The 21,104-nt window shown below is 47.2% G+C and overlaps 1 protein-coding gene across 1 annotated transcript in view; it reads left to right on the forward strand.

Moving 5' to 3' along the window:
• The window catches only part of LOC147706689 (uncharacterized), a 53,811-nt gene that overhangs the window by 25,326 nt on the left and 7,381 nt on the right, over nucleotides 1–21,104 (forward strand). The gene's annotated exons all lie outside the window — the stretch shown is intronic.

Genomic DNA, 21,104 nt, shown 5'->3' on the forward strand with positions numbered 1-21,104 from the left:
ACTATTCCAGCTCGTATCATGTCTCTCCTAAGGGATGATCTAGGAGTAGGGATCCAACGGGTACTCAATCTATCCTTAGGATCAGGTGAAGTTCCTCCTGATTGGAAGCGCGCCTTGGTGAGACCCCTACGGAAGAACAACTCCATTCCATGGACGGACCTCACTAACCTGAGACCCATCTCGCTTCTCCCTTTTTTAGGGAAGCTGGCCGAGAAGTTTGTTAACCGGCACTTATCTAATTACATCGAGAGTGCAGGGGGACTAGATCCCTCTCAATCGGGTTTCAGACCTAGGCATAGTACCGAGACCGCCTTGCTGTCCGTCGCTGACAATCTCCATATGCTCCAGGACAAGGGGTACTCCGTGATCTTGGTGCTATTAGATTTGTCAGCGGCGTTTGACACGGTGTCACATGAGATCATGACCTCCAGACTAGTTAACATCGGTCTGGGTGGCAAGGCGCTGGCATGGCTAAGGAGTTTTTTCAGCAAACGCACTCAGAGAGTAATATTGGGCCCTTACCAGTCTGAGGAGGTGGAGATCTCAAAGGGGGTGCCACAGGGCTCCTGCTTGAGCCCAACATTATTTAACATCTACGTGGCACCCCTAGCTAATATCATGAGATCCCACGGGTTTATCCCTGTATCGTATGCAGACGATACACAACTCCTCTTCCCGTTTAAAATCATGACTCCTGAAGTGCGCCACTCCTTTGCCCAAGGGATGAAAGAAGTAGCACGTTGGATGGCAGCAAACCTCCTTCAGTGCAACGTCTCCAAGACGGAGGTGATGCTTTTCGGGGAAGCCAAACGACTGGGGACTCCGGACTGGTGGCCTTGTGATCTTGGCCCAGTCCCTGAGCCAAAAATGGTAGTAAAAGATCTGGGAGTCAAACTGGATCAGGAGCTCACCTTAAAACACCATGCTACTTATGTAGTAAGCTCCTGTTTCCATGTTATTGGACTTCTCCGAAGGGTGTTCCCCTTGCTACCTGATTCCACCAGGAAAACATTAGTTCAGTCGCTCGTGCTGAGTAGACTGGACTACTGTAATGGTTTGCTTCTAGCCACCAACGAAGGGGTCACCGCTAGACTTCAAGTCGTGCAGAACACGGCTGCCCGCCTTGTTCTCAATGCCCCGGCCAGGACTCCTTCAAAGCCGCTCCTTAAAAAACTCCATTGGCTCACCATAAAACAAAGAGTGCTGTTTAAAACTTGTTGCATTATTCACAAGTGCTTGTTTGGTAGAGGCCCGGAGGACTTAAATAAGAAATTCATCCCATATATTCCCACAAGAACCCTGAGATCCGGAGACCATGAATTACTATGTGTCCCCAGATTTTGGAAGACGAGACAAGGTGGAAGAGCCCTGTCAGTCGCAGGCCCGAAACTTTGGAACAGTCTTCCACTGGAAATCAGAGCATGCAGGGAACATTTTCCCTTCAGGAAAAAGTTAAAAACTTTCCTGTTTAATTACTGACTCTGGTGAATATTGATTACATGACAGGGCTGTTTGCTATTTGCTTTCTAACGTTGCCAATGGCGCGGAGATACTCCCAAGGGAGTCGATTCCCAGCGCGATATAAGCTTGCAAATAAATAAATAAATAACATAACACACAGCCACACATACAACCACCCACAACCACATACACACCACACAACCACACACACAAACACACACATCTATCACCCTCACTCTATCTATCGCCCTCACTCTATCTATCGCCCTCACTCTATCTATCGCTCTCACGCTATCTATCGCCCTCACGCTATCTATCTATCGTCCTCACTCTACCTATCTATCTTTCGCCCTCCCTCTATCTTTCGCCCTCCCTCTAGCTATCTATCGCCCTCACTCTATCTATCTTTCGCCCTCCCTCTAGTTATCTTTCGCCCTCCCTCTAGCTATCTATCGCCCTCACTCTATCGATCTATTGCACCACCACAGCATCTCTCATGGGTACCACAGCATCACTCAGGGGCACCACAACATCACTATGCGCTACCACAGCTTCACTGAACGCCACAGCATCACTCATCGCCACCACAACATCACTCAGCGCCACCACAGTATCAATCTGTGCAACCATTCAACAATAACTGGTTCAAATATTTTCTCTCCATGTTTCAAGCTTTATTACAAATGTCACAAAAAGATGTTAATATTTCACTTCTGTTCTTGGATTTTTGTCACAATAAAATACACTGAACATAATCTTAACAAAAGTTATTTACAAAAGTTTAAGCTATTGCCATTATAAATTACAATAACTTTTATTTAAGTATTAATTATTTAAAAAAATTAAAAGCTATTGTTATTTGTAATATCAATACATATAAGTCACGTAAATACAAAACATGTTGCAGTACAAATGCTATAGGTGTCACATTTGCAAAAGCTAAAAGTATTGGCATTGTAAATGACAAAGATATTAATATCGCTATTTTCAAAACCAACACATAAATAAAAAATGTGTAATTTACAAGACCAATAGCTCAAACTTTCCTAATGCGAGACCTATTGCATAGCAAATGCTTGTTTTGTTTACGCTCAGCCATGCAGCCCCACTGATGTTCAACATGGCTAAAAAATAGCCAATAGATCTTGCATAGGTGTGACCTGTTGGCTTTGCCAATGCTTGTCCTCTATGGGTGCATAGGCAACCTCATAGCCCAAACTTTTTCTACTGATAAATATGACGTGGGGGTTGCAGCCTCCTGTCCTTGTGCCAAAACTGCACCCAGTCCGAACCAGAATGGATGAGGGATAAGGGGGCGCCGCAGAACAGGGTCACTCTTAAGGAGTCGTTTGAAGGAGAGAAATGCATCTTCTTGCGAGGTTCCCCCAGAGACCTGATTTTAAACAGATTTCTTTAGAAATTAAATAGGGTCTGATGGTGTTGTCTTGATTTCCACCGTATCTACCCTTCCTGAAGTGGTTCTTATTGGAGCGACAGGTAGGATAGAAGGTGGGGTTGGTTGAGTCCTGTTAACCCCCACACTGCTGCTGATGATAAGCTCTTTGGGGTCCTTGTTGATACCCTCGGACGAACAAACAACCCCTAAATCATCTGGCCCGCCAAAAACCTGTCTGAAGGCTCTCCTTAGCGACCCTTGTGCCTTGTCTGAACCGGTAAAGGTAGCGACGAACGTTGCCAATTCCTTCAAGAAAGGTTGTCCGAAAAGGAGGCCTTGGGCTCGAGGGCCGGCTTCTGAAGTGGATACTTCAGCGAGCTTTGGTCCAATTTCAAAAGGATAGACCGCTTCCTTTCACTTGACATGGCGCAGTTATCATTCCCTAACTGGCATATGCCCCGTTACGCCCATTATATTAATTTGTTCGGGTCAATAGCCATAGCGGACTCTTTTGCCCGGTAACCAAGCTCCAGAATTTTAGTCAGGGGCCCAACATGTCAAGGAGCTTGAGCTGGCAGGAGCACCAGGCTCTATCAATTCCCTTCTTTGGGTCCTTTTAGTATTTCTTGAGATAGGTCACCATGGCGGGGTCTACCTCTGCGGTATCAGCTACCTTGCCTTGGAGATCCGGTCTGGGGCATTGCGAGACACAGCATAACGCGAACCTCTTTATCAAAGGCTTGGCGCAGGTGGTTCTGTACACAGTCAGCCACTTCTTGGGGGGGCAGCCAGGCTGTAGATTGTGAGCAGCTTTGGTTGTGTGGGTGGGTCCAGGTGACTCTCCTTCCGCAAGCGTTTACTAGGTCTGGGGGTGTCTTCCTTGTCGGAGCTCTGGTGAGAGGAGGATTCATCATCCTCTTGAAATGGGTCACAAACAGCAGCCTCCGATGGAGTGCTATAGTCATGTTCCGTGGATATGCTGGTAGCTAGTTTGGCGAAATCTGCAGCATGGGGCCCCTTGGGGGGCTTCCCCTTGGGTTTGGCCACAATGGGGGAGCGGTTAAACAGCCCTGCTGCGCTACATAACCACGTAGGTGGCACTTTAGGGGTTCAATCGCCCAGTGGGCTCCTCGTAGTAAAACTCTTCCTCATAGGAATCTTCCATTTGAAAGAAAGACATTGGAACTGATGGGAAAAGACAACGGCTGCAAGTTATAGCGTGAGTATACCCAATTCAGGAGCAATACAGGGGGAGTAGCGCCAACCCCAGGCAAGCCAAGCACAGACAACAGTCTCAAAACCAATCTGAGGTGGAGGGAGAGCTTGACAAACACTCTAGGCAGAGCCTATGCACTATTGTCCAACCTTGAGCAGTAGGATCTGCCGGGTGTCAGAAGGGAGCTGCCTCAAAGTGAAAAGGATAATAGTAGCAGTTATACGCGGCTCCCTGCGCTATTTGAAGCTTCCCGGGCTCTGGAAAGTGACCAAAATGGCTGCCGCGCATGCGCAGTGCCACACACTGAGGCAATCTAAAAAGAGGACTGCGTTCACAGACGGGCGTCCTCGCTCCTGATCTCCTGCTCCAACAATAATTACTGCCTAGAAATAAGGGCCTACGACACATACAGTCAATAACAGGAGAACATATGTGTACTTAACTGGCTGCGAAGCAGCAAAGAAAAAGGACACTGTGTCATAAAGCGCTTATTTAGGGCGGTGGCCCTATGATTGGACATGTGGTGTCATGGGATATGTAGTGATATTTTAACTTTATAGTTATTGGCTGCTGAAAAGTAGTAAAGAAATGAGAAAGCATAATTCTACTACAGGACCGGAGGCTTCAGATTATGCTTTCTCTTTCTTTACTGAAAAATACAGCAACCAATGAAAAACATTTTAACATATCAATATAAACCCCACTTCCTACAATGCAAAGGCACATTACCAATAACCATAGAAACTATAGCACTATATATGAGCACTCAAACATGAGCACTTCCTCTTTCTTTGCTGCTTGCAGCCAAGTTAAGTGCTTATTATTTTATTACATTAGCTACGTCGTTCATGCCTTATTAACCCCTTCCATGCTGATGACGAACCCCAGCCGTCATGCACTACGCTGCTCGTGTGCTGATGACGGCTGGGGTTCGTCACGGCCCGCCCCTGTTCGTGTTGTTTACAGCACACCAGGGGAATCGCGGCCGCATGGAAGGGGTTAAGGGTTAGAGCATTATTATTGTTGCTTTGTGTAATTGTTACAGCTGTTCGGTACAGAGATTACCTATCTGCGGTGCTTCGCAGCTTTTCAGCCGGGTGCACCTGCGATCACGCGTCAGCAAAGACAATCCGGCAAGTTGTTCTGTCAGTGCTGGTGATAGGGTGGTGGCAAGCGCAACTGATGTGGTGCTCGCGTTTCAGCTCGCCCCTGTGAGAAGTTGGCCCGATATGCAGCGTTCGCTATTCTAGCGACCACTATGCATCGGTCCAAACGACCCTTATGGTGATTGGTTGTAAGTCAACCTTAGACCAGCTATCCTAGTAGCGTGGATACGAGCAGTCTTCGGGCTAAACTCTAGAGGGCGTGTTAAGCCAGGTGTAATACCATCACATACCCCTTGAACACCAAGTGAAAGGACACCACACAAGTGTTATGAAAATAAACAGTGTATTTATTAGAATCACAACAGCCCTGGACTCTTTATGAGGACAGGGTACTAAGCACAGAACAAAACTCTTAGGAAAATACTTCAAGTGCACAATTAAAAACAAGTGCCCGAGGGCACGGAAAGTTCTAGTGGTCTCGGGCGGACCCGATAAGGCAAGTCGGAAGCGAGGGACTCAGGACCCTTAAGTAAGGAGGTTATGCAGACACCGTAGTGTCGGAGTTACCTAGCCACAAGGTCTGCGGCTGCACAAGTCTTTACAGGCGTCGGGGGTCTTCGCTGACGAGCCAGGAGCCGGAAGGAAGGAGTTGCTGGCCGGCGACCAGTGATGAATAGTTCGTATAGATCCAAGCCTGGATCAGAGATCGATGATACCTGAAAGCAGAGGGGACCAAGTTCGTACTACTAGCCAGTAGTCAGAGGGTACCAGGAAGGCACCGGATGGCCGTCACCTCGACTAGGTGAGTGGGCGACGCTAGGCTCTGCAGTCTCACGGACCAGGAGGCGTTGTCGGCGACCAGGATGGAGGTGCGAGCTGTCCCACGAAGATTGATGCTGTTGGCGTCGCTGGGCCCAGGATTGGGGCAACAAGCCTTGGCAGATTTCAGGGCCACGTGGTGGGCCTAAAATGGCGTCTTGAGTGGACCAGGAGGGTCCGCGGTGCTCCTCTCGTAAAAAGGAGCAGAAGGCTAGTCTGGAGCAACCAGACCAGCAGCGTTGGTTGTTGTTCGTCGTCAAAGGGTCACAAGCCAGCGGCTAGTGATCGGACAACGTGCTGAGCAGCGGCAGAAGGGCCCCACGCAGATCGTGGAGATGCTGGGAGACTGCACTTCGATGCTGAAGCTGCTCAGGGTCGGGGCTTCTCGGACCCCAGAGCACTCACCAGAGAATTCCTTCGGTGGTCGTGCTGGTTAAGAAAGCGTGCAGGTTTTGATGATGGCCGGTCCCTCGAGGTCTCGTCGCACCCAAGGATCTCAGCTGAGCTGACGATGTGGGTAGAGGTCAGAGGTGCCAGGGAGTCGGTTTTTCGTCGAGCTGGGTTGTCAGATTCCTGAGGAAGGACTTGCAGCAAACCGCAGAGTTCTTAGATGGTGCATGCTGGTGCAGGGTGACTACTCCTTAGCCACAAGGGAGAAATCTTGAGAAGAGTCTCGAATGTCCTTTCGTAGAAAGTAGTTCTTGATTCAAAGATGATCTGATTTGGAAGGGTCCCCGCTCCGGCCTTTATCCTAAAGAAAGGGGTGGGCACATGACTAGGTCTTGCCCTAGCGGTGGGACCAGGAAGGGGGTAGTTACACCCCTCTCCCCTGCCGGACTTTCCCCAGGTCAGGGGCTGCGCGCCCCTAGAACTGGTTCTAACCGGCAGATGCGTAGTGAGCAACGGGGTGCCACTCCACAGTCACCTTCCTGCAAAGCCCTACCTACCCAGAATACACAAAACCTGTCTGGGACGGTGCGAACACCGCCCCTGACAGGAAACCCTTTGTCCAAGCTCTCCTCGCTGGAAGGACTCCCAGCAGCAGGAGGTCAGACTCGTGTCTGTGGTGGCAGCATCCATTTTGTGGAGCTGAGGCTTCAGTTAACTTTAACCGGGGTTCACAGTTACGTACATGTCGTGTCCCTCTAGAAGGGTGGAAGGCTAACCTCGTCGCCAGAATTGGTGAGGGGGCAGCATCCCGATTCGTATGACACCTTACTCGACATGTCTTGATAACGCTATACCGAAGTTACCGATATGATACGCGTTATCATGGAACAGCCATTGGGTCTTGGTTCCGCAAGCCGCAACCGGGCTCGGCTCGTGCCAGAGCCCAGTTCACACGATTCCACGCACTCTGCCTTCAGGATTGTTAAGGCCTGCCATAGGAGTGACCGATAGGAACTCGGGTGTCCATTTTGAGTTTAGATATAGGGATACTATACCTACAGCAACGGGCGAGTACGCCACGTTGCCCCAGCTGTCGTGCAGCCAGTTGTGTCAGATTTGGGGGGCCAGCCAGGGGTGGCATAATACATGCTTCAGCCCCTGGTAGGCCCTGGGTTCACCGATGCCCTGAGTTACAGGGTCTGACAGGGTGGCCCAGTTCCAATTGGGTAATGCACCTAAGGTACACGCATCAATTTAGTGAGAGAACAGCTAGGCTGTGGGTCTGATTGGCAGGCCCACAGCCCGAGAAAGTCGTAAACCAGTGAAACAAAAGCAAAAAGTCCGGGTGATCATAGGATTGCAGACCCTACTCTCCTACATGACCCCCCCCCCAAACGTTGGGACAATTAACTAACCTTGACCAGGTGAGTCTTCTTGTTCTAAGTGGAAATACCTGGAGAGCCCATCTGCATTGCCATGATCAGTGCCAGGTCTATGCTCCACTGTGAAGTCCATCCCCTGTAGGGAAATGGACCACCTAAGCAGTTTGGGGTTTTCACCCTTCATCTGATTTAGCCATAGGAGGGGCTTATGGTCGGTCTGAATCTTGAAATGAGTGCCAAACAAGTATGGCCTCAGTTTCTTCAGGGCCCACACCACAGCGAAGGCCTCCCTCTCTATAGCTGACCAATTTTTCTCTCTGGGGGTCAGCCGTCTGCTTATAAAAGCAATGGGCTGGTCGTTACCATCGAAATTCAGTTGAGATAGAACAGCTCCCACACCCAACTCAGACGCATCTGTTTGGACAATGAATGGTTTGGAGTAGTCTGGACTCTTGAGGATAGGTGCCGTGCACATGGCCTGTTTTAGGTCATCGAATGCTTTTTGACAGCTCACTGTCCACTGAACCTTTTTTGGCATTTTCTTGCTTGTCAGTTCATTAAGCGGAGTCACAATCGATCCGTAATTTCTGACGAATTTCCGGTAGTAACCAGTCAGGCCCAAGAAAGCTCGAACCTGAGTCTGGGTGGTTCGAGGAGCCCAGTCCCTGATTGACTGTATCTTGCTCTCCAGTGGTTGAACTTGGCCTCCACCGACAAGGTGGCCCAAGTACACAACCTGTGTCTGCCCTATCTGGCACTTAGTAGCCTTGATAGTGAGACCTGCTGCTTGCAGAGCCTCTAACGCTTTCCGCAGGTGGACCAGGTGATCCTCCCAGGTGGAGCTAAAGACAGCAATATCGTCAAGATACGCCGCGCAGAAGTCATCCAGCCCAGTGAGAACGTGATTCACCAACCGTTGGAAGGTGGCAGGTGCATTTTTCAAGCCAAAGGGCATCACCACAAACTGATAATGCCCACCAGGGGTAGAAAATGCGGTCTTAGGCTTGGCGTCCTCAGCTAACCTGATTTGCCAATACCCAGCTGTCAGGTCAAACGTACTTAAGTAGTTGGCCGAAGCCAATCTATCGATAAGCTCGTCTGCCCTTGGTATTGGGTGGGCATCAGTCTTAGAGATGAGGTAATATACATTTTTATAGTCAATTGTGTCCCCTAACGTGAACCCCACCGTCTCCATGTACGAGCTTAAAGTGCATGTAACTTCCCTCCTCGACCTGCTATGAAGACGCAAATACATTTGCGTCCAACGTTAACATGTCCTCTTTCAGATCCACCATGAATGGATCGATAATTCAGTTCCTAAGTATGCCTTGCCAACGTCTTTTCCTGGTGCACTTTCACGTTTTTCCTAGTCCTGCAGAGCTAGGCCCTGATTTCTGCCATCGAGCCCTTTTCTGTTCTCTGCCTCCTGAAAAGCTGCAACGTGGGATGCCTCCCTGACCTCTGTCCTACTCCCTGCGTGGCGAGCGGTGCCCGGCTCGGCCTGCTTGCCTGCCAAAGACAGTATTTTGCCTTCAAGTTATCAGTATAGCCGAGCTCAGCTCCTCGAAAACACATTCCAGTCTAGCAGAATAGATAAACATTTCCCCGGCTGCAGAGCAAAGGGCCCGGCCTCTCTGTCTCCATGCAAGTAATTCATTGCTCCTGTTACCATGGTAGGCCCATGGCCCCTCGCATTACACGCAGACACGTAGTCACATATGCACGCATTAATAGTCAGTATAGAGTAGCCTCTGCCCGAGAGACCTTTTCCTTCTAGATAATATAGTTCCCCAAACACAAGATATCAGATATGATTTAGGAACGAGTCGATCTGACATGCCAGACTTCTGTCTCTTTCCTCTAGTGCTAAATGTCAAGTCCCCTGCACCCTCCAGCCTCACGTCAGTCACACGTCATGCTGCTGCGCGCGCATCCTTGCTACAGATTTCTGCTGACACTGCAAGATTCCACTATGTATCCACCCACTTGTGACACTTTCATGTGACGTTTCTAGCACACACCTCTGTGTACGCCCTCGTGCACGCCTTTCTGTTACGCACATGTGTTCTTATCTCGTTTCTCTCAGCTGTTACGCCTTCTGTATCTATCACCATTATATGCCTTAACTATAAAAGTTGTATTCTGTCAATAAAGTATGCTCTATCCCTTCCTGATCCTTTATGGTGAAAGGAACATGATACCCTGGTTCGAACCATTCCATTTTATGGAATAAAACCCATTTTGAAACTCAGATATCACGGATTTTGCCTCTTATTTCGACTGAGTTATTTTATTGAACTTTATTGCATAGAAATTCAGACGGTAAATATTTATTTACCACATTAATTTGGCGCCCGAACAGGGACCCCTCCCCCACCTTACGCGCCGGCGGTGCGTTGCAAACCTAGCCTCCTGCCACAGCCAAGACGGACAATTACGCGTACCCGCAGGATTTCCTGTATCTCCCTCTGGCCAACGGAGGTGACTGAGACTGCGATCGACACCCAGACGAGGCGGTAAGGAGTGCGGAGGATCCCGACCAGAGCCTAGCCAAGAGAGCAAGATCCGAGGTGTTTAGAGGCCCACCAGTTCCGACGTGCCTGTGACGTCACGAGTCGAGTCGAGTCGAGTCCAGGCCGGTCCAGTCCAGACGAGTTTTCCGAGGCCTTCCGTTCCGTGCTTCCCGGTGAGTACCGTTGCTGGGGACGCATCTAGACGGGTGCATTACTATGCATCCGGTCAAGACGGGTTTGGGTACACAGACCCGGTCTGCACTGTTTTAGCGGTGTATCTGTACTGTTTAGCAGTATATCAAGTAACTAGTGTTTTCAACAGTTCAATTTTTGTTTTCGTTATAGAATTCAAGCTTAGTCAAAATGTGTTCAAAATGTTTCTATGTGATTAATGTCGTGGTATGAGTGACTGTTTGATATACATTACTGTGTTTCTGTGTCAAAAGTGTGTTCAGGTTCAAGTAAGTATCAAGTACCGAATATCAGGATGCCACTGTTTTCCAAATTAAGACAGATAGGAACTAGGAAAGGGATACTAGAGGAAGCAATTCCTGTCCCACCTAGGGATACTCCCGGAAATTTTATGTACCATAAGCATGGCTTAGATGCCATCTTATATCTAGATTTATGGGCCGATTATACTAAGAACCTAGACGAGAGATACAGATGGCCCGTTACCGGGACATGGGATGCAGATTGCATCATTAGAGTAGAAGAAGCGTTATGGAAAAAGAAGGCCAGACAATCTCAGAAAGACGCTATAGAATTGTGGCGTAAAGAATCTCATAGACGTACAGAGAAAGAACTCAGAAAGGCAGAGAAACATAGAGAAGATTCAGATAAAGCCCGAGAAAACGCGCTAGTTGAAGAAGGAATACGAGTTAAAGCAGAGCAAGTAGACAGACAACGAAACACCCTTGTGAATGGTATGTATCCTCTTTTGGCCGAGGGTTTACCTAAGGCCACTCCGGAAATACCAAAGGATCTGCCCCCTCCATTGGTTCCGACTAAATTACGTCACAAGACCGCAGCAGACATTTTTATTTCTTCCTATTTAGACGATGTAGCTCCTACCTATACTACTGCACCTGCCCATGTACCCGCACCACCTGCACCTGCTGACGGTCTCCCACCCCAAGATAATCTACCCCCAGGCCCGCAACAACAAACTTCACCCATTCAACGTACTACGCCTGTTCCCCCACCACTTCCCGCACCTATTGTTACTTCCCCTCTCGTTCTTCCTGGCATTCATCCACTAAATCCTTTTGGACCTGGCACCTCAGGAGGTGCGACAGGAGGTATTTTTAGGACCCCGCCGCCAACACATAGACTGACTTTCAGGGATTTAGCAAGGCAACGTACACCTCAAACAGCGAGTTCTGAATTACTTAAAGAGCCCCTCACAGACTGCAGATATGATCCAGTACCCGGTAAAAACAATAGGATGATGCTAGCATCAGTACGTTTACGACGAGTTGCAAACTATTTAATGTTATTACCAGGAATGATTGATCATCTAGACAGAATCTATCATTTTGTCCAAACGGGGGAAGGTCCGGAAAGCATTGGCGAGGCCATGGCATACCAGAAAGTTGACACTCAAGGTTGCATATTACGCTTCTTCATAAACTGCTTAATAAGAGAACAAGATAGGCCAGGTGTAGACAAGGAAGAGATGGATGCACTAACCAAGTGGGGTCAGAATATAGCGGACGGAAAGCATGATAAACAGAGTTGTATAGACAACATGTATAGAAGGATCCGAAAAGCAGTAATACAAATACATGAAAGAAAGAAGCCTGAAAGAGAAATAGATACAGACAAGAATGAATCCTCGGAGGAGGACGAACAACCAGAGACCACAGCAGAAACATTACAATTACCAGCTAGAGAAATGATAGCATATGTAGGTAAGGGAAGACCCTTTAATAATACAATACGTCGGATACGTCCAGAAAGCAAGAGACTTTTTCTCTCTGCCATATCAAATCCGAGTTCTCCTGAACATATGTTTCAGGCTACCGATAAAATACTTCAAGATCGAATGGGGTACCATGTACTCAATTCCATGGATGAACAAGAACTAGCCCGGTCCGCCGTACAATGGGCTGACGATTCCAGTACATATAATGATGATGCAGTAGCTCAGACGTTTTTGAACCTTTCCCCTGATGAACAAAAATTAGCTAGTGTATACATGATTCAGCATCTCATTACGTTGTTTAAGAGCCAACATTCTGATCCAGGTCCCTTACCGGATATATTAGTAGAACTGCTCTCTAATAGATGGAGAGGCCTAGGTACTGATTTAATTAATGAAATTCTAGAACATAGACACAAGTATAGTGCTTTTCTGAAACCACAGTTTATGTCAGCTCCACCACCTTCAGAAAGAAAAATGTTTTACTTTGATAGACAGAATCCCTTACGGGAAGTACATCCGGTCAGAAAAGACGATAACACATTAGAACGTGTATTCGTATACACCCCCTTAACTAAAATAGAATTGCTAGAAATGAAGAAACTAGTACCCTGTCACGATAAAGACCCTGCAGGTTTTCACCGAGAAATTAAAGATATGCTACTCATGGGTGACTACACGTACTCAGATATTATGAAAATGTTAAAAGTACTGTTGCCTGCTGGCATTTACGAGAAACTCAAAGAGAAAGAATGGGAGGTGGGAGATAAAAAGATTAACTGGACCGAAATAGAAGACGAGGAAAATGGACGTACTCCAGGGTTAGGCCTTGGGCCGAAAGCTAAAGCATTACCAGGATTAATTGTACAGGTTTTGCCAAGATTATTGACAACGAAAAAGGAAGACTGGGACGCAATCTCAGCCTGTAAACAGAAACACGATGAAGACACTAGTGATTTTTATTCTAGATTCGAGAAATGTTTTATTATTAATAGTGGCCTGAAACCAAGTAGCGAGTCATACCCGCACCTTTTTGTAACCAAATTAGTCGAGAATTCCCTGCCACAGGTTAAGAACCGTGTATATAAGGTCGAAAGCACATGGCAAGCAAATACGCCATCCCAAATGTTACAAATGTTACAGTACCATCAGAATAGAATTAGAGAAGAACAAGACCATGAACAGAGACGTATGAAGGATACGAAAATGAAAATGTTAGTTGCTCAGTCAGTTCCAGCTGACGGTCAGAAAAAGGGTATGACACAGTCAAATAATACGGCGGCTCCCGTTAAAGGGACATGCAACTATTGTAAACAGCCAGGTCACTATGTGAATGAATGTACGGTTTTGAAATACAATATAGCAACAGGAAAAACTAAAGAGAGACCACGTCAGCCTAGACAGGACCAGGTCCAACACCAAGTTCAGCAGACACAGAACGCCCAGCCAATGCCTGCTCCACAACAGACAGGACAGACAGTAGCGGTACCACGTCCACAGCCTATTGCCGCGACACAGCAAGTTTCACAGCAGATGTACCAGTATGCACAATCTGATTACCCCGATTATCAGCGATACTCATGAAACGGCCTAGAGAGGGAGGTTGGCTTGCCTCTCATTGAGGTTCCTGTAGATCAAGAGGGTCCTTATGTACATAGTCAAGTATTAGGAAAGGATAGAAAGTTTTTGATTGACACAGGGGCAAGTCGAACAACAATAAGTCACGATGAGGTTCCAGGGGCACCCCTCTCAGGCTCACAGAATGTTTCCCTTGGATTTTCAGGACAGCCTATTGTTAATGAAGTATCAAAACCTGTTCCTCTAGCAGTTGGTCCATTGTCACGCACTACAGACTTACTACTCACAAAGTCATGCCCAGAAAACTTGTTAGGTATCAAGACACTGAAAGCTCTAGGAGCTGTAATATGTTGTTCTCCGGAAGGAGTTAGACTGTTTTTACGTGACTTCAAAGGTCACTATGTATTACGAGACTTTGATGTCAGATTGAAAAATGTACCAGAACATTTGTGGGCGAAGGGCCCAACTGATGTAGGTTGTATGCACATTACACCATACCGAGTGACACTCAAGCCAGGAGTTGTACTGCCCCGAATCCGACAATACAAGTTACCACCTGATGCTGTAGTGGCTTTACTGGAAATCATTGAAGAGCTCATTGCACAGGGAGTGGTTGTAGAAACCGACTCCAATCTATGTAATTCCCCTATCATTCCGATTCTTAAACGTACTGACCCGAATGCACCACCAGTTTATCGGTTGGTGATTGATCTGCGAGAATTAAATAAATGCATTGTGCCACAGTACCCTGTGGTCCCCGACATCTCATCCTTATTGACTGCTATTGATTCAGAGGCGACGTTCTTTACTGTAATTGACCTCAAGAACGCCTTCTTCAGTGTCCCCATTGATCCGGAGAGCCAATACCTTTTCGGATTCTGTTTAAATGGCCGAAGCTTCAAATTTGCACGCGCACCTCAAGGATTCACAGAAAGCCCCAGCATCTACAGCCAAGCATTGAAAAGACAACTTGACAGTATTCAAATGCCAGTTAACACTGCCCTGCTGCAGTACGTCGATGATCTGCTGATCACCGCTCGTAGCGAACCTGAATGTGAATATGCATCACTGACGGTTTTGCATTTCTTAGCTGACAAGGGACACAAGGTGTCCCCTTCAAAGTTACAATTCTGTGTTCAGCAAGTGGTGTACCTTGGGCACTTGCTGTCCAAGAGGGGGAGACAGCTAACACCTGACCGCATCGAGTTAATTGCACACTTACCGCAACCCACGACACAAAAGGAAGTGCGGGCCTTCATTGGCCTCACCTCTTACTGCAGGCAATGGATTCCCCAGTACGCATTTCTAGCCAAGCCACTTATACAGTTGACAACACAGGAGGCAGCGACTTCGACTGTCCTCCCTTGGACTCAGGAACACACACAGGCTTTTGATGAATTAAAGAAAGCATTATGTCAAGCACCAGTTTTAGCAACACCTTGTTACAGCAAACCTTTTACACTTTTTGTTACCGAACGTGATGGCACAGCATTATCTGTCCTCACACAAGACCAAGCAGGTTCACACAAGCCGTGTGCCTATTTTTCAAGTACATTAGACCCAGTAGCCCAGGCTCTGCCTGCGTGCTTAAAATCAGTTGCAGCAACAGCCTTAGCAATCCGACAAAGTGATTCCATAGTGTTAGGACATCCCCTGACAGTACAAGTTCCACACTCTGTGGAGGTTCTTTTAAACAGAACACAGACTCAACACTTGACTATAGCACGACTGACAAGTTATGAATTGACATTGTTCCAGCCACACATAGAAATCAGACGCTGTAATATACTCAATCCTGCCACATTGTTACCCTCGAACATTACAGATCCAGCTCCACAAGACTGTATAGAGATCATTAATGCAGTAACAAAGCCCCGACGAGACTTGACAGATGTTGCACTGACTAACCCAGACCTGACACTTTACGTGGATGGTTCATGTATGAGAACAAGCACAGGAGAATTAGTGGCCGCCTATGCAGTGACCACTGAAACTGAAGTCAAAGAAACACACCGCATTGATACACTGTCTGCTCAAGCTGCAGAGCTCATTGCTCTGACCCGAGCCTGTATAATAGCCAAAAACAGGAATGTTAACATATACACAGATTCACGTTATGCATTTGGAGTCGTACACGACTTCGGTGTACTCTGGCAGGAAAGAGGTTTCTTGACCTCTCACGGAGCCAAAATCCAACATGGTCCCCTCATTCAGGAATTATTGGAAGCAATACATTTGCCATCAGCCATAGCTATCATGAAGTGCAAGGCGCATACTAAGGTTACAGATACCATTTCCCAGGGTAACGATCTGGCCGATCAAACCGCGAAACACACAGCTCTGACTCATACACATGCAGCTGACATGACAAAGACAATAGTTCCGACGCCAATACATTGCATGACAGTTAAGGATCCCGCACTAGATGTAATTGACATACAGACACATGCTACTCCAGACGAAATAAAGAAATGGACTGAACTAGGAGGGATCCAGACAGATCAGGGATGGATGACGAAGGGAAAAGCCACATGGTTTCTCCCCGACTCTATGGTTCAAGTTATGATCAACACTGCACACAGTCCAGCACATCTGGGAGAAAAAGCCATGTTAGACAGTTTACAAAATCTCTGGTACAATAAACATTTACGAGCAGCAGCAAAACAGAAAGTGCGTACTTGCATGATCTGTTGTCAGTTCAACCCAGGTAAAAGCATCCCTGTAGAGCAAGGTGGATTCAATCCTCCCGATTACCCTTTTGAAGTCCTCCAGATGGATTATATCCAGATGGAACTATGTCGAGGATTCAAATATGTCCTCGTAATTGTATGTGCACTTAACCGTTGGACAGAAGCATATCCAGTCCCAGATTACACTGCTCCGACCACTGCCAAACAGTTGGTTCGTGAATTCTTCCCACGATACGGTTTGCCTCGTGTTGTGTATTCAGATAATGGCCAACCATTCTCATCCGAATTAATGAAGCAGGTTTCACTCCTGCTAGGATATCAGTGGAAATTCCACTGCGTCCGACATCCCGAGGCAGCAGGCCTCGTAGAACGCCACAATCAGACACTGAAAACACGTCTTGCTAAGATCTGTGCCGAGAAAGGGGTAGACTGGATAGTCGCCTTGCCAGTTGCATTGTTTTACATGAGAATGGTTGCACACTCTAGAACAGGGCTATCCCCGTATGAGGTGGTCTTTGGTAGGCCACCGAATATGTGGGGTACGCCTCTGCCTCGAAAAATAACAGATGTTGATAGTAACATGTTGACAGATTACCTTGCCTCCTTGATGTCTGCACTACAATCTTGTCGTTCACAGGTAGCTGCAGCCTTTCCCGACAATACCGAGGTGAAGCCGCACGAGATTACACCGGGGGACCTCGTTTTTGTAAGAAATTTCGACAGGAAGAGTCCGCTGGAGCCCCGCTGGCAAGAACCGAAGCTTGTTTTACTGACTACAAGGACAGTCGTTAAGGTGGAGGGCCGCAAAGGTTGGCTCCACTCGAGTCATATAAAAAAATATAATGGACTGCAGCCAGAATTAGACTCCCAGCCCGGCCCCATCCTAAAGACTGATTCAACACTCCCACTGGCAGAGAAAACTCCTCAACAGGAGTATCGTTCAAAGTTGAGGTCTAGCAAGTCAGACAGTTTAATTGTTTAGGTCCTCCCCTAGGTGAAGCGGTTAGACAGGTTCCTGACATGTACAAGCCAGACCCCAATAGAGAGAGAGATAGACAGAAACAGCTCAAGAAACGAGAATATTGTAAATCTCTTCGTAGTCATTGTATTGTGACATTATTGATTATGTTTTTTCTGAGTCTTACGATTATTGCTGCAAGTTTTCTGCTACACATGTATTTCCCTATTTCCATACATGCACATTTCTTTCCAAATAGCACTATCGAGCATACTTTCAGCGAACTACCCCCGCATGAGTTATCTTACCGGCTTGCGCTGCGCAACAATACTTTTATCAGTATGTTACATCATTCTCATCAGACCAGCAATGCTACCAATTGTTGGATATGTGGCCGACTTCCTCCCTATCAGAAATACACGGGAGTCTTGCCCCTCTTCCCGTATCCGTTCACACATAATGGTTCCTGTGGTGCCTGGTTTAGTTTAATAAATTCTTTAGACTCTGAGTCCATAGTCTACAAAGGCAGTTGGGTATGGGGAAATCTGAACACAGTTCTGCATAAAGCATGTTACCCTAACAAGGAGGGTCTTCCACAAAGGACAGGGACCGATCTAGAAAACGAAGTATATGGATTAGGTAATTATACACTTAACCTCATGATTCTGAATGTCCAGTCTGATACAGGACCAGACTTACCCTCTATGTCAGTATTACCCGTCAAAGGCGAATTATGTGTCAGAAAGAATGGTTCAGTACCTCTAGGTCATAGTAAATGTACTACTGTGATCGAATTCAGTGATAAAGGCAAGTCTACATTCAAAGCTACCCGACATTCCTATTTCATTTGTGGTCATACAGCCTATATACGTTTGCCACTAGATTGGGATGGGACATGTTACATTGCATTCCTTCTGCCACCCGTTTTTCTAGCTCCACCTGATTATCATAAGAACTCCCGGTTAGTACCTAACAGACACAAGAGAGATCTCCCGATTGTCGACTATACTGAAACGGCATTAGAACAATATACAGATTTCAATAAAGGTTTCTTTCCCTATTTAGGAGCTATCTTCAATAGCAAAGCAATACGTCACTTGACCAGAACCCTTGAAGCAGTAGTGAATGAAACTACTTCAGCCCTAGGCAACTTAACAGAGGAACAGTCTGCTATGAGAATTGTTGTCCTTCAAAATCGTCTTGTTCTTGACGTCATCCTGGCCGATAGGGGCGGAGCCTGTAGAGTCATCGGATCGAGCTGCTCTGTTTTCATTCCAGAAAACGCACCGTCAGTATATAAAGCCATCACGCGTCTCCATAAGATTGCAAGTCAGATACATCAGAATCCAGGTACCTGGACTTGGTCCGGTTCGTTCTGGAGCGTGTTATCAGCCTGGGGATGGAAAGTCCTATCCTTCCTCGGAATAGCCCTTCTCATAGTATTCAGTTGTTGCCTATGTATACAATGTGGGCCGGCGATTTGCGGCTTGTGCGCCACATCATGTTTTCCTCATCCCAGTCCACGTTCTAAATCCCGCCTGAAAAAGGAAGAGCAAATGATGTTATATGAACAAATAGATGGACTAATGAGGATTGATATATCATGAAGGGTCCGTAGGGGACAAGGAGGGAATGAGGTAATATACATTTTTATAGTCAATTGTGTCCCCTAACGTGAACCCCACCGTCTCCATGTACGAGCTTAAAGTGCATGTAACTTCCCTCCTCGACCTGCTATGAAGACTCAAATACATTTGCGTCCAACGTTAACATGTCCTCTTTCAGATCCACCATGAATGGATCGATAATTCAGTTCCTAAGTATGCCTTGCCAACGTCTTTTCCTGGTGCACTTTCACGTTTTTCCTAGTCCTGCAGAGCTAGGCCCTGATTTCTGCCATCGAGCCCTTTTCTGTTCTCTGCCTCCTGAAAAGCTGCAACGTGGGATGCCTCCCTGACCTCTGTCCTACTCCCTGCGCGGCGAGCGGTGCCCGGCTCGGCCTGCTTGCCTGCCAAAGACAGTATTTTGCCTTCAAGTTATCAGTATAGCAGAGCTCAGCTCCTCGAAAACACATTCCAGTCTAGCAGAATAGATAAACATTTCCCCGGCTGCAGAGCAAAGGGCCCGGCCTCTCTGTCTCCATGCAAGTAATTCATTGCTCCTGTTACCATGGTAGGCCCATGGCCCCTCGCATTACACGCAGACACGTAGTCACATATGCACGCATTAATAGTCAGTATAGAGTAGCCTCTGCCCGAGAGACCTTTTCCTTCTAGATAATATAGATCCCCAAACACAAGATATCAGATATGATTTAGGAACAAGTCGATCTGACATGCCAGACTTCTGTCTCTTTCCTCTAGTGCTAAATGTCAAGTCCCCTGCACCCTCCAGCCTCACGTCAGTCACACGTCATGCTGCTGCGCGCGCATCCTTGCTACAGATTTCTGCTGACACTGCAAGATTCCACTATGTATCCACCCACTTGTGACACTTTCATGTGACGTTTCTAGCACACACCTCTGTGTACGCCCTCGTGCACACCTTTCTGTTACGCACATGTGTTCTTATCTCGTTTCTCTCAGCTGTTACGCCTTCTGTATCCATCACCATTATATGCCTTAACTATAAAAGTTGTATTCTGTCAATAAAGTATGCTCTATCCCTTCCTGATCCTTTATGGTGAAAGGAACATGATACCCTGGTTCGAACCATTCCATTTTATGGAATAAAACCCATTTTGAAACTCAGATATCACGGATTTTGCCTCTTATTTCGACTGAGTTATTTTATTGAACTTTATTGCATAGAAATTCAGACGGTAAATATTTATTTACCACAGTGACTGCATTGAGACCCCTGTAGTCTACGCAGAACCTCATCTCTTTCTTACCGCCCGGGGTGTGAGGTTTCGGCACTAGAACTACGCGACTAGCCCAAGGGCTATCCGAGGGTTCAATGACTCCCAGCTCCAACATTTTCTGCACTTCAGTTTTGATGCAGTCTCTAACGTGATCGGGCTGCCTGTAGATTTTACTCTTGACGGGCAAGCTGTCCCCAGTGTCGACCTCATGGGTACACCAATTAGTCTGACTGGGTGTTAGAGAGAACATATGCCGGAAGGATTGAAGAACCTGTTTACAATCCTCCTGTTGATGCTCGGAGAGGCTGCCGCAAAAGACAACACCATCTACCGATCCATCGTCAGGATTCTGAGTGAGCAGGTCGGGGAGAGGGTCACTCTCCTCCTCCTGTCCCTCATCTATGGCCATGAGCAAACTCATGTCCTTCCTGTCGACATATGCTTTGAGCCTGTTGACATGGAGCACCCGGTGGGGGCTCCGGGGAGTTTCAAGGTCTACCAGGTAGGTGACCTCTCCCTTTTTCTCCAGGATGGTGTAGGGCCCGGACCATTTGTCCTTGAGTGCTGCTGGAGCCACTGGCTCCAACACCCACACCTTCTGTCCGGGCTGGTAAACAGTCAAGACAGCCTTGTGGTCATGCCAAGCTTTCTGGAGTTCTTGGCTGGCCTTAAGGTTTTCGGATGCCTTCTCCATGTATTCAGCCATCCGCGAGCGGAGACCAAGCACATAGTCCACTATGCTGGTTGCAGGCTTTTTGAGAGGTCTCTCCCATCCTTCCTTCACCAGACATAGGGGTCCTCTTACAGG

Source organism: Lissotriton vulgaris, chromosome 6, assembly GCF_964263255.1.
Source record: "Lissotriton vulgaris chromosome 6, aLisVul1.2, whole genome shotgun sequence".
NCBI classification, from domain to species: domain Eukaryota; kingdom Metazoa; phylum Chordata; class Amphibia; order Caudata; family Salamandridae; genus Lissotriton; species Lissotriton vulgaris.